The sequence below is a fragment of the Acanthochromis polyacanthus genome, chromosome 24 (assembly GCF_021347895.1).
Source record: "Acanthochromis polyacanthus isolate Apoly-LR-REF ecotype Palm Island chromosome 24, KAUST_Apoly_ChrSc, whole genome shotgun sequence".
In the NCBI taxonomy this organism is placed as follows: Eukaryota; Metazoa; Chordata; class Actinopteri; family Pomacentridae; genus Acanthochromis; species Acanthochromis polyacanthus.
This window is the reverse complement of record NC_067136.1, coordinates 5,114,502-5,128,324: the sequence shown is the minus strand read 5'-3', so window position 1 is coordinate 5,128,324 and position 13,823 is coordinate 5,114,502. Positions and strand designations below refer to the sequence as shown.

Below are 13,823 nucleotides of genomic sequence, written 5' to 3'. Positions count from 1 at the left end.
AAGTTGATTAACCTCCCTACTCATGAGCAGGAATCAAACTCATGCAACTGCATCAGTGAAGCCCCTGTACATGGTCACCCACTTAACCCGTTCAGCTATCTGGGCACCCTTATTTGATTGAATTTTTACGATGTATAAAATCAAAAAAGAATTCCAATGTACCTGTTCATACTGCAGTGAAACTCCTATTCTATTCTATTCTATTCTATTCTATTCTATTCTCAGTAGAACCTGATGACATTAACACTGGACCAGACCAGGTTCCAGTTCTCAGATGTTCTAAACTGAGGTGGAAACTCCAGACTGTAGAAGCTTCTCCTGGTGACTGATGACTCATCAGCTGCTCTGTGTTCTGATTGGCTGCTGCTGCAGCGCTGAAATAAACAGTGGGGACTTTGTGCTGCGTTCAGGCGCTGCAGTAAATTCCTGGTTAGACAGAGACACCTGAAGGCATCATGTGGTGGATGGAAGTGGATCCTCTGGGACCACTGGTTCTCTGGTTCTCACCTGTCCAGGTGAGCTCACCTGCTTCACAGTAAAACAGTGAATGAAGCGTTTGATCACTGAGCTGCTTCACACTGAACCTCCACTAATGAGACTCTCTGATTATTGATCAGGCTGCTGATTATTGGAAATATCTGTTGATGTTTCAGAGAAAGACTCAGGAAGTAGAAGAGCAGCAGAATTCTCCTGAACTCAGAAAAGTCCTCAGAACATCTGGAACATTCCAGCTGCTGTCACATTTTCTGCTTTCATTCTTTTCCACATCAATCTTTGTAGAGAGGAAATTAGCTGCAGTCAGCAGCAGCTTTTCTTTCACTTCTTCACTTTACAAACCAAGTCTCTGATGAGTCTCTGGCTCCAAAGTGTTCCTAAAGTTCTGCAGAACAACAGGAGAACCGTTCTGTTGGTGTTCCACTGCAGAGGACAGCAGCTGTCCAACACCTTCAGTCTGGTTCTGTCACAAAGACCACAGCTGCTGAGCTCAACTTAGTGTTTTAGTGATGAACGGTTCAGCTGCTGGAGAGTCTGCCGCGGTAACAGCTGACTCTGTTCTGTGATTGGTGCTCTGGATCAGAGCTGCTGCTGCTCTTTGACTCCCTTTGAGTTGGTCCACTTCAGATCCACAGTTCAACAGTCCTGCTGCTGCTGACCAAGATGAAGCTGCTCCTCATCCTCTGCTGGGTCCTCGGGGTCTCTGCTGACTGTGAGTTTATCATCCACAAACAAAATGTTTACAGAACGGAGAGGGGAAACAAAGTGTTTACAGACAGGAGGAGATAAACAAACTGTTTACAGACAAACTGTTTACAGACAGGAGGGGATAAACAAACTGTTTACAGACAGGAGGAGATAAACAAACTGTTTACAGACAGGAGGGGATTAAACAAACTGTTTACAGACAGGAGGGGGATAAACAACTGTTTACAGACAGGAGGGGTAAACAAACTGTTTTACAGACAGGAGGAGATAAACAAACTAGTTTACAGACAGGAGGGGATAAACAAACTGTTTACCAGACAGGAGGGGATAAAACAAACTGTTTACAAACAGGAGGGGATAAAACAAACTGTTTACAGACAGGAGATAAAGAAACTGTTTACAGACAGGAGGAGATAAACAAACTGTTTACAAACAGGAGGGATAAACAACTGTTTACAAACAGGAGGGGATAAACAAACTGTTTACAAACAGGAGATAAACTGTTTACAGACAGGAGGAATAAACTGTTTACAACAGGAGATAACAAACTGTTTACAGACAGGAGGAGGATAAACAAACTGTTTACAAACAGGAGGGGATAAACAAACTGTTTACAAACAGGAGGGAGATAAACAAACTGTTTACAGACAGGAGGAAATAAACTGTTTACAAACAGGAGGGGATAAACAAACTGTTTACAGACAGGAGGGGATAAACAAACTTTACAAACAAACTGTTTACATACAGGAGGGAATAACAAACTGTTTACAGACAATGTTCAGTTTATTGATCAATTTCTGTGTTTTCTCTTCAGTTCTACACAGAGATCTTAATCTCAGAGGATGTTCAGACTCTGATGGAGAGGAATGTACGCTCTGGACAGAGAAGTGATTTGGTACGCAGACTTCAAGAAAGAGGAAGGAGTGAGGCCTCAGCCAGACTTCATAGATCCTATCGACTACCCAGGAGGTTATGAAAATGCTGTGGCTGCCTCAACAGGTTCTGCAAACAGAACCTGAACACTTTCGTTAAAGCGATGAAGGACGTCGGCGTGGAAAAGGGTAAAGATCAATAAAGTTCCTTCTGTTCAGACTGAAGCTGTTGATGAAGTGTGAAGAAATCCAGACGAGATGTTTGATCCTCATCAATAGAAACTGATAGATTATTAATTATTAATAATAATTAATAATAATACTGATAGATTATAAATTACGTCATATAAATATTGATAGATTAGTAATTAATATTGATAAACTGTATATTTGTGGTTCTTGGAGATGATCAATGACTCATCAGATCCTCAGACTGAAGTGATGTTTGATTTCAGTAGAACTCATCAGTATTAATTAATTAGTAATTAATTTTTAAAATCCCTTTCCCTTCTGGTTGTTAATTATTTCTAACAAGACCTCTGAAGGTTGTTAATAAAGGAACAATTATAAAATCTACACAAATACATGAAATGTATGAGATGGAGAACCTCAGAACTCCTGAACATCAGCTGATGGAGAACCTCAGAGATCTGAAAGGTTCTGATGATCCAGCAGCAGAACTGAACTCTGAATGTTCTTTAACGTGTTCCATGGAGGTTTGGATTCTGATGGACCAACCTCAAACTATTAAACTATTTTCTTCTGAACTCTGATGACGTTCTGTGTTCCAGATCCTCCTTCCAAGCCGATGATCTACACCGGAGACCAAAGTGGAACTGGGCGTGAAGAACGTTCTGATCTGTCATGTTTCTGGTTTCTATCGCTCCTGTCAACGTCTCCTGGACCAAGAATGGAGAGAAGGTGACTGAAGGAACCAGCATCAACGTTCCCTACCCCAACAAAGACGGTCTTCACCCAGATCTCCAGACTGGAGTTCATCCCACAGCAGGGAGACATCTACAGCTGTTCAGTAGGAACATCTGGCCCTGAACCAGCACTGACCAGAATGTGGGGTAAGAACTTTATTTAAACAGAGACCTGAACACAAACACAGCTGCTCACAGAGACCTGATCCAGATGTTCCATGTCTCTGTATCCAGATGTTTCATGTCTCTGTATCCAGATGTTTCATGTCTCTGTGTCCAGATGTTCCATGTCTCTGTATCCAGATGTTTCATGTCTCTGTATCCAGATGTTTCATGTCTCTGTATTCAGATGTTTCATGTCTCTGTGTCCAGATGTTCCATGTCTCTGTATCCAGATGTTTCATGTCTCTTGCGTCCAGATGTTTCATGTCTCTGTGTCCAGATGTTCCATGTCCTGTATCCAGATGTTTCATGTCTATGTGTCCAGATGTTTTCATGTCTCTGTGTCCAGATGTTCCATGTCTCTGTATCCAGAATGTTTTCACGTCTGTGTCCAGATGTTTCATGTATCTGTGTCCAGATGTTTCATGTCTCTGTGTCCAGATTTTCATGTCTCTGTATCCAGATGTTTCACGTCTCTGTGTCTCCGTATCCAGATGTGGAGACCACCCAGCCAGGTGTTGGACCTGCAGCGTTCTGTGGAGTCGGTCTGAACCATCGGTCCTGCTTGGTGTGGCAGCTGGAACCTTCTTCTCATCAAAGGAACGACTGCAGCTGATTGGTCAGGGCTGATGATGTCATCAGGTTGTGGTGTTGAGTCATCAGGACAGAATCCAGATGTTTTCCTGTTGATTGTAAATGATGTCATGAGCTTCCTGCTTCTGAATCCTGTTAACCTCTGATGAATGTCTGAAGAACCTCTTAGACATGTTTCCATCAGCTTCAGTGTTCTCTGATGTTCTGCTCTAATGTCCTCGTGATGTTCTCTGACATTCTACTTCCATGTTCTCTGATGTTCTCTGATGTTCTGCTCTCCATATTCTCTGATGTTCTGCTGCACAATAAACTAAAATGAGTCCAAATCAACATCACGTCTGGTTCTGTTTTCCTCAATTTCTGTCAGAGGAACATCAGCTGTAGTTCAGTGATGCAGTTTGTTGGTGAATCATGTTAAGAAACCTGTTGAGGACAAACGGAGATAGATGAAGATTAGAACAAATGATGGAGGAACCATGGTGCAGCCAATCAGAGGTCACTGGAATTAACCCTAGGGCCTGGGGGGGTTTAGGTCCGTTTTTTGACTAATTCTGATCTTTACCTTTATATTTCACCTTAAAAGCTGTTGATCTTGCTTTGCTTGGTATCTTTTTTTTCAGCACAACCTCACCTGTGTGATTCTATACTTATTTAGACATTTGATATAATGTATGGACACAGTTGACCTAAAATAGCAGAAAAAAATACAAAATCCGAGCAGAAAAAAGTGAGATTTTTTTGCTGTGGACACCATAACATGTGTAATGAATCTTTTCAGAACTATAATGTAAATATAAATTGTTTGTCATAAAATAATGTACAAATTTAGCAGTTAGCACAGTTATATACCACTATTTGCACTAAATGCAGGAATTTTTTTAGGCGTTTTTGCACAACTATTTACAAAATCATGAGGAGTCACAATAAAATTTTACATAAATGAATTTGTACCATTTCCAAAAAGCTTTTTCTGTCCACCACAATCTCTACAATGACAAAAACAATGAAACAGTCTTTAGGACCATGGGAGAATCCAGAGTCCTGGTGTTCTCCATTGCTAGAATATGTTTATTATGAATGTTATTATTTGTTGTTTTATTATATTATTTTATTTTTATTATAATTATTGTTATTATTATTTTATTATTATTATTAGTAGTAGTAGTGGCATAATATATTACATCTGGCAACAAAATCTTCATTTTCTGTGCATCTTTGGTGTCCAGCAGAGAGTGATCTGTGGCCAAAGCCAGTGAAGGACGTGCTGCTCTCCCCAAAGAGTTATAACTATCACCTGACTAAAAAAAAAAGATAAAAAGTTCCAAATCCACTCTTTGGCCATCTCTCTCTGTGTATTTCTAGAACATTCCGCTCTCTTACTATGAACACAGAGACTGTGGGCGTGTCTGTGCTGCCGCTCCCCGTCAGAGCGTCTCTGTCACTCAGCTCCAAGTTTCTCAGTCGCCTTTGGGAAAATCCAGTTTACTCCAGAGAACGCCAGGTTTGTGAAAATCTGGTCCACATTTTCCTTCCTCCACCAGGGCATCACTCCAAAGGTCTGTGTTTCTAACCAGATGCTTTCAGCAGAATCAAAATCTGCACTTTCAGCACACGTTTAAAAGGAGACTCCTTGATGCTTCATTTTCCTGCTTTGTTTTGATTACAGCGGCGCAACTCTAAAAACGCTCTGGACCGTTTTTAGGGTAGCAAGGGTTAAACTGAAGTCTTTGTATGAATTCACTGAACAATGTTGGATACTAGTTTTATCTGGACCCCTGATCAGTGATGTCACGTAGAGCTTGTATGACATCATCTCTCCTCTGGTTGGTGAGGTGGAGTCCAGAAAACAGCGTGTGCTTTCATAGATGAGTGGAGAAGTTTGCGGTGTCATCAGGAGAGAATCCTCTACCTAGACACCAGTGTTATTTCTGCAGCTTAAAAGACAGCTACTTTTGATTAAACTAGGTTGTAGCACATGTTCTACCTTACAACAATGGGAAAGAGACATCGTTTATGTTTTGACCACGAATATTTAAGGAGTTATAGATGCCGGAAGTTCTAATCTGTGAATATCTTTCCTACTTTACCGAACTGCGTTTTGTTTCCTGATGTCGCCATAATTTGACTTCATGCTGTCATTTGCCCGCATTTCACCACAAATAACACAATTCTATCTTGTCCTTCAGTAAAACCAATCTAAGGTAACTCTCAGGAGTTTTTTTAGGTACCAATGAATCTTCAGCCGTTTCTCAGACACCGCTTCCATCATATCAGTAATTTCTAACTGCACACAAACTAATGCATCGGGATGAGCGCGCGAGCCAACCTGAAGAAAGTGTGGACAGAAGTTGAGGAGGTGTGGCCATCGAAGCAGCAAAGACTTTTTGAGGAAAGACCAAATAAATGTTTTTAAAATGTTTTATAGGTAGACTTGTGATGACACAGTAAGTCTGTTACTCTGATTTTATACAGAATGTAAAAATCTAATTTTTATGACCTCACCGCCTCTGAGCAGACAAAGCTTCACGCCCACCCTGGGGGGCATGGACCCCAGGTTGGAAACCACTGCTCTACCTGGCTCATGCAGGGGGGGGTCGGGGAGTGTAGTTGATGCCCAAAGTGCCCTTTTGTCAAAGTTCCATCCATTCATCCATCCTCTATCCACCGCTTTATCCTCACTAGGGTCATGGGGGGTGCTGGAGTCTATCCCAGCTGACTCGGGTGAAGGCAGGGGACACCCTGGACAGGTCACCAGTCTGTCACAGGGCTACATATACAGACACACAATCACACTCACATTCACACCTACGGACAATTTAGAGTAACCAGTTAACCTCAGCATATTTCCCACCAAGCATTTTTTGGTCTAAAAGACGTCTAATATACGTCTAATGGTCCTTAGACGTCTAGGCTAAAATGGGTCTACCAGTGGTCTAAAAATTTAAGTTTTTTTTAGTCGTCTAAGCTTAGACTAGATGTCTAAAAGACGAAAAATCTAAACTACACTGTACAATGATCAGTGACTGTTGAAACTGTTTTAATCCAGCATTTCGGTATCATTTATACAAGTTACATTTGTTTTTTATTTAATATGAAATAATTAAAGGATTACATTCTTTCGTCAAGATACTGGCGAAAATATAGATCTATTATAGACGGGCGAATTTACATCTAAACTTAGACGAGATGTCTAATGCTCGGTGGGTTTGTACTGTGGGAGGAAGCCGGAGTACCCGGAGAAAAACCCACGCATGCACGGGGAGAACATGCAAACTCCATGCAGAAAGATCCCAGGACCAGGCCGGGATTTGAACCGTGGATCTTCTTGCTGCAAGTTGAAAGTGCTAACCTCTACTCCACTGTGCAGCCCCTTATGTCAAACTTGTATTTTTTTTTTTTACATAATTAATCCCCCCACCCCCGTCCAAAAAAAAAACAAAACAAAAAAATTTAAAAAAAAAAAACCAATAAAGTAGAAAAAGTCACCATCCTATTGCTCTTGTTTTTGTCCACAGATAAAGTAAGACTATTCTATATTTGTAGAGGTTACAATTACATCTTATGGTCACTTATGGAAGTTTGTCAATAATTACTAATACAAACACATCAGCTATCTATATTTACATTATCACAATAGGTTGAGTCTGTCCTTCCTAAATAGTGTATAAATGGGCCCCATATGTCATAGAACATTTGTTGTTTATTTCTAAGAGTGTATGTAATTTTTTCTAAAGGTAAAGTTGTTATTAATTCGTTGAACCATTAATCTGTATTCAGCTCAAAAGTATCCTTCCAATGTCTCATAATAAGTCTTTTGCCAACACAATACCCAATTCCATAAAAATCCTTTCTTTCTGGTTCAAATTAATATTTTCTGGTATTTTTCCAAGAATAAACAATTTTGGATCCTTAGGTATTACAATTGCTAATATGTCTTGAATTGAAATCAAAATACCGTTCAAGAAAGTTTCTATTTTTGGGCATTGCCATAGGCAATGAAGAAGTGAACCCTTTGTCCCACATTTCACACATGAATCAGAAATATCCTTATTATATTTATTAAGTTTAACGCGTGTGATGTAAGTTCTCATAATCCACTTATATTGTAACATTCTAAGATTAGTATTTATTGTAAATGACTGATCTGGCACACATCTTTCTCCAATCATCCATAGGAATGATCTCTTGTAAGTCTTTTATCCACATGTTTAGTCTTTTAATAGAAGATTCTGGAGACTTATTTAATAATATTTGATAAAATTTTGATGTTAAACCTTTTTTTAAACAATTACTCATCATTTTTTCTACTGATGAAGTTTCAGGAATAGTTAGTGAATGGTTTTGTTGGGACCTTATAAAATTTCTTATTTGCAAATATTTTTTTAAAAAATGGTTACGAGGGAGGTCATATCCTCTAACAATATCTTCAAACAGTAGTAATTTTCCAGTTTTCACATCATATAAATGATATATTTTTTCCAACCCTTTCAGAGCCCACGCCTTAAAACCTGGATCTGCCCTGCCTGGTGAAAACTTCTCATTTCCCCGGGTTGGGCTGAATATTGATAGAGGATTGATATCCCCACAATGTTTTCTCACTTGGTGCCAGATCTCAATCATGTTCCTGACAATAGGGTGTTTTGTCTTTCGTTTTAACTTATTTCTTTCATCCGAGTACAGGTACATTGGGAAGGACAGACTCAACGGCTGTTCTTCCATATTTCTCCATAAAGGGGCATTGTCATTTGAAAAATAAAACATTAATGACCTAAGTTGTACAGCCCAGTAATACCATAATAAATTTGGACAAAGAGACCCCCTCTGTCATATGGTAAATACAACAGTGACAGCCGTAACCTTGATCTTTTATTATTCCATAAGTATCGGATGAATTGTTTATTAAGGTTAATCAAAAACCTTTCCGGTGGAGGTAATGGTATGTTCTGAAACAAGTACAACAGTTTTGGAAGGATGTTCATTTTTAAGGTGTTAATTTTGCCAATTATTGACATCGGAATGGGTGTCCATCTGTCGAGGGATTTTGTAATTTCTTGCTGTACTGTTTTATAGTTGACATCGACAATTTCCTCAATTGAAGGCATGATGATAATCCCCAAATATGTAAAAGAACTAACAACCTTAAATTGAAGAGCTATGTCAGGCGGGTGCTTGCCCTCTTCTGGGTTTAGAAACAAGATTGAACTCTTAGAGGTATTAATTTTATATCCCGAGTATCTGCCAAAGGATGAGATTACATCTAACAGAGCGGGGATAGACCTTTGCACATTTTTAAGAAACACAATGACATCATCTGCATATAAAGCTAAACGATATTCTAACTGGCCCACCGTTATTCCAGAGATGTCATTGTGTGTTCTTATATAAACTGCTAAAGGTTCAATTACCATTAAAAAGAGCAATGGTGACAGTGGATCGCCTTGTCTACAACCCCTTTTAAGTTTTATAGTTTTCGAAAGATTATAGTTAGTCAATATTTCAGCATATGGTTCGGTATAAAGCAGTTTTATCCAATTACAAAAAGTTTTCCCTAAACCAAAACGCTTTAAAACTTCAAATAAAAAAATCCATTCCACTCTGTCGAAGGCCTTTTCTGCATCCAATGACAGTAGTACAGTATCAGGTGCCCCTTTTTGATAAAATAAAATATTTAAGAGTTCTCGAACATTATGCCATCCCTGTCTACCTTGAACAAATCCATTCTGTTCTATACCTATAATAACTGACATTACTTTTTCAGGTCTTGTAGCTAGGATTTTGCTCAAAATTTTTAAGTCTGCATTTAGGAGACTTATTGGTCTGTAACTTTCGCACTTGTTTTTGGGTTTACCTTCTTTTAGAATTAGAGTAATAAGAGCGCCTCGGAGTGATTGTGGTAATAACCCTTGGCACATAGACTCCTTATACATTTGCAATAAAGGTGTTATCAATTGATTTTTATACAATTTATATATTTCAATGGGTATCCCATCTGGCCCCGGAGATTTCCCTGCTTTAGCATCATGAATGGCTTTTGATATCTCTTCTGGTGATATATCGTCATCAAGTTATTTTTTAAAATCTTCAGATATTGAAGGTAGCTGAATTTTGTCAAAAAAGTTGTTTAGATCACCTATATCAAAATCACTATCCGAACTATATAGTAAACTATAAAATTTTCTAAAAGTCTCGTTAATTTCAATTGGATCTACAATAGTTTCACCTATATCGTTTTCTAGTGATATCATTGCTCTTTCTGTTTGCACTTGTTTGAGACGCCACACAAGCACTTTACCAGCTTTTTCACCTCGCTCATAAAATGTTTGCTTGGTACGAACCAAACTAGCTGTTGCTTTAGCTGCTGACAATTCATTAAATTGTGTTTTAAAAGCAATAATTGTTTATGGAGCTCCCCGGAGCCCGACTGGAAATACTTATTTTCTAACAGTTTTATCTGTATCTCCAAATACTTTTCATGTTCATAGGTTCTTTTAGCTTTACTGCTGGTAATACTTATTATCTGTCCTCTTATGAAGGCTTTAAAAACTTCCCACCTGACACTGCATGATGTTTCGGTTGTATTTGTTTCAAAGTAAAATTTAATTTTATCCTCCAACAACTTAATGAAGTTAGAATCAGATAACCATTTTTTCTTAAACCGCCATCTTGGTGGTTCTGTTTGTAATTTTGGGTCATGGTAAACCAACGCAACAGGCGAATGATCTGATATTGTGATCGTGTTATAAGTACACTGCTTTATCCTATGTCTCAAATTAGCTGAAATCAAAAAAAGTCTATTCGTGAATATGTCTGGTATTTTCCAGAAAAACATGAGAATTGTATCTCAAACGGATTATTCTCCCTCCAAATATCTATCAAATTCATTTCTTTTGAAAAACACTGTATTATCTTTCTAGTACGTGGGTGAGAGTATTCAATACCTGAGCTTCTATCTTTCAGTGGTTTAGAGTACAATTAAAATCACCTGCTATTATATAATTACCCGGGAGTACTGAAAGCTTAAAAATAGATTTTGAAAAAAGTGAGGTTCATCAGTATTTGGCGCATAGATATTAATAAAAACCAGTTGTTCCTGTAATAGTCTTGTTTGAATAATTATATATCTCCCAGCTTTATCTTTAATTACCCTATTTATCTGTAATGGAATAGAATCCTTTATCAAGATTAGTACTCCTGTAGACTGAGAGGCATAAGGTGCAGAAAACATCTTACCCTTCCATCTTCTAGTAATTTTTATCTCATCCTTAGCCAAGAGATGGGTTTCTTGAAGAAACACAATATCTGAATGTGTACTTTTTTTATCAGATTCAACATTTGTTTCATTTTCTTAGGTTTTCTACAATTCCATGATGTAATTTTTAAGTCAAGTCCTTTATGCATTTTGAATTAACAAATAAAGTTATCTTTAATTCTGTGAACATTAGACAATGATCAGATTTAAAATAAAAAAAACTCAAAAAACACAAAAAAATAATCCCTACCCCATAGCTTCATAGCTACCCTTCCCTTCTTGTGTATACTCTGGATAAGAAGCAACTACCACTCCTTGCACAAAGGAGCAGCAAAGCTGTGCTGATTGTTTTCTTCCTTAGATTAAAACCTCTACTTCCTACTAAACAAAAATAAAGGCCACATTTTTAAATAATATTTTAGAGAGAGAAGAAAAAAAAAGTACCTATACACCTATTTATATATCTTATTTTATTTAGAATTGTTACTTTTTATTTACCTTTGAAATATTAAGTAATTTCCTAAGTAGAACGAGAGGTAAAACATATTACTTTCACAATTAATCTTTTCCTTTCTCAAAAAAAAAAGAAACAAAAAAATTATATTTCAAGGCACATTTTTTAAGTTCGATTACTCACTCAGGGTGGTTATATTAAGCAGTCCTTATCCGTATAGTCCTTTTCTTCAGTTCACTAATTAAGCATCCTTCTCCTCTTGAATACAGCGAGCAAAACGTTCAGCCTCAGACGGAGATGTAAAGGTCTGTGTGTGATCCTTGTACGTCACCTGAAGTCGGGCTGGAAAGAAAAATGTACGTTGTTTGATCCCGAGCTCCCAGAACATCTGACGCGATCGGTTGAATTTTTTCCTTTGTTTTACCACTTCAGTTGGCAGATCCTGATAAAAACGCACTTTGTGCTCCTTATAGAAGATCTGCTTTTTCCCCCGTATAGCCTGCATAACCAAAGATTTCTCACGGTCATTCAGGAACTTTATTATTAAGGTCCGCGGGGGTGCACTGGGTCCGCGTCGCTGGCCAACACGATGTGCCCTCTCCAATGTGATTCTTGCGTCCGAGGGAAGCTCCAAAACCTCCGGGATCCACTTTTCCAGAAACAAACACGGATCGTTTTGTTCACAGTCTTCAGGGATCCCAACCAGTCTTAAGTTGTTTCTGTGGGATCTCATCTCCAGGTTAGTGACAGTGTCCTCCAGCATTTTTTTGTTTTGCTGTAAAGTAAGTACTTTTGCTTGGAGCGCTGCCATGACGTCCTCCACAGTGGAGACTCGAGTCTCCACAAGTGTAATACGTTCCATAAACTGTCCCATCTCCCTTTGGATAATGTCAATGGTGGTCTGGATGCCGTCAAGTTTGGCAGAAAAGTTCTTTCTGAGATCGGTAAACTCTTCCTTAAGCTCGCAAATCGCTTTCAATACGGCGTCTTCTTTCCCCATTGTGCCACTAGAGCCTGCGGCTTTGCTACCTTTGTGGTTAGCGTCCTCAGTAGCCACGCCAGTTCCAAAGTCGGTCATTTTCGCTTGGTGGGTTTTAGAACGCGTTACTGCCGCCTTGGTTGGTGCAGATGTCATTTATAAAGTCTTTTAGGTACCTCTAAGGTTTAAATGTGGTCTAAATACGTTACATTCTGGAGGAGAGCACAATTTCACAGTCAGCACGCCGCCATTACCGGAAGTCTAATTTAGTTTAATTTATTTTTTATTCGTAAGTGTGTGTGTGTGTAAAAGTATCTGAGACCCAAAATAACAAATAAAACAAAAACAATAATTCAGATCTACCCTCCATACTCACATGATGTACTATCTCACTGCCCTGATGTGCCCTGAGCTCAACACTAACGCCGCTAGTCTAGAAACGGAGACCAGAGGGAGGACTTCAACAACTAATGGTCTTGATCAGTGGCGGCTGGTGAATTTTTCTCTTGGGGGGCGCACTTAATTTACCAAACCAAATAGCAGAGTCGGCATAACCGGAATACTAGCCTAGCCGCGCTAGACAACACACAGCAACGAATTTAATTCTCTGCCAGGGTCGACAACAAAAACGACAACAGTCATTGAGCTCCATTAGCACCGACTCTGAATAATCTTTCTGTTAACATGTCTGTAGTGCTTCTTCTGTCAACAACATATTTATATTTACATACTCAAATAAACAAAAACAAATCCATACCTGTGAAGCCAACAAACATTGGACATTTTGTTAAAAAAACCTAACCATAAGGCTTAAAGCAGACAGTGCTTCTGTGAGCTAACTTTACATGAACAACCTTACATGACAATGAGAAAACAGCAAATCTGCATATTTAAGATCAAAGCAATAAAAAAATAGTGAAACCATGAGGCATTATACTCTGTATAACTGTGCATGTGACAAATAAAACCTATCTTATCTTATCTTAGGCTTTGAGCCCAAAGTGCTTCTGTCAACTAACATGAAATATTTATAATGAAAATAAAGAAAAACAGGAATTCCTCAGATTTCAGAACATATAAATCAACAGGCTTTCAGTCTAAAGTGCCACTTGTGTCAACTAACATTTATATTGACATTATTAAATGACAAATAAGTAAATCCTCACATTTTAGAGATTAAAGCCAGCACCTCTACATCTGTTATTTTTTGTATGCAAGTTTTGCTCTTCTGTCTTTGAGACATGCAAATTTCTCAATGACTCTGTGGTTAAAATCTGGGGTCTCCCTGACAAGTTTCTTTTCCACAGAGAGCATGGCCAGTGCATAAAGACGATCCTGCGACATCGTGTTCCTGAGGAAGGTCTTGATTCTTTTTAGTGTTGAG

The 13,823-nt window shown here is 38.6% G+C and overlaps 1 pseudogene; it reads left to right on the top strand.

Annotated features, from left to right (window-relative positions):
• Positions 1 to 1,056: 1,056 nt before the first annotated feature.
• LOC127532557 (RLA class II histocompatibility antigen, DP alpha-1 chain-like) lies at positions 1,057 to 4,087 on the top strand (annotated as a pseudogene).
• The last annotated feature ends 9,736 nt before the right edge of the window (positions 4,088 to 13,823 follow it).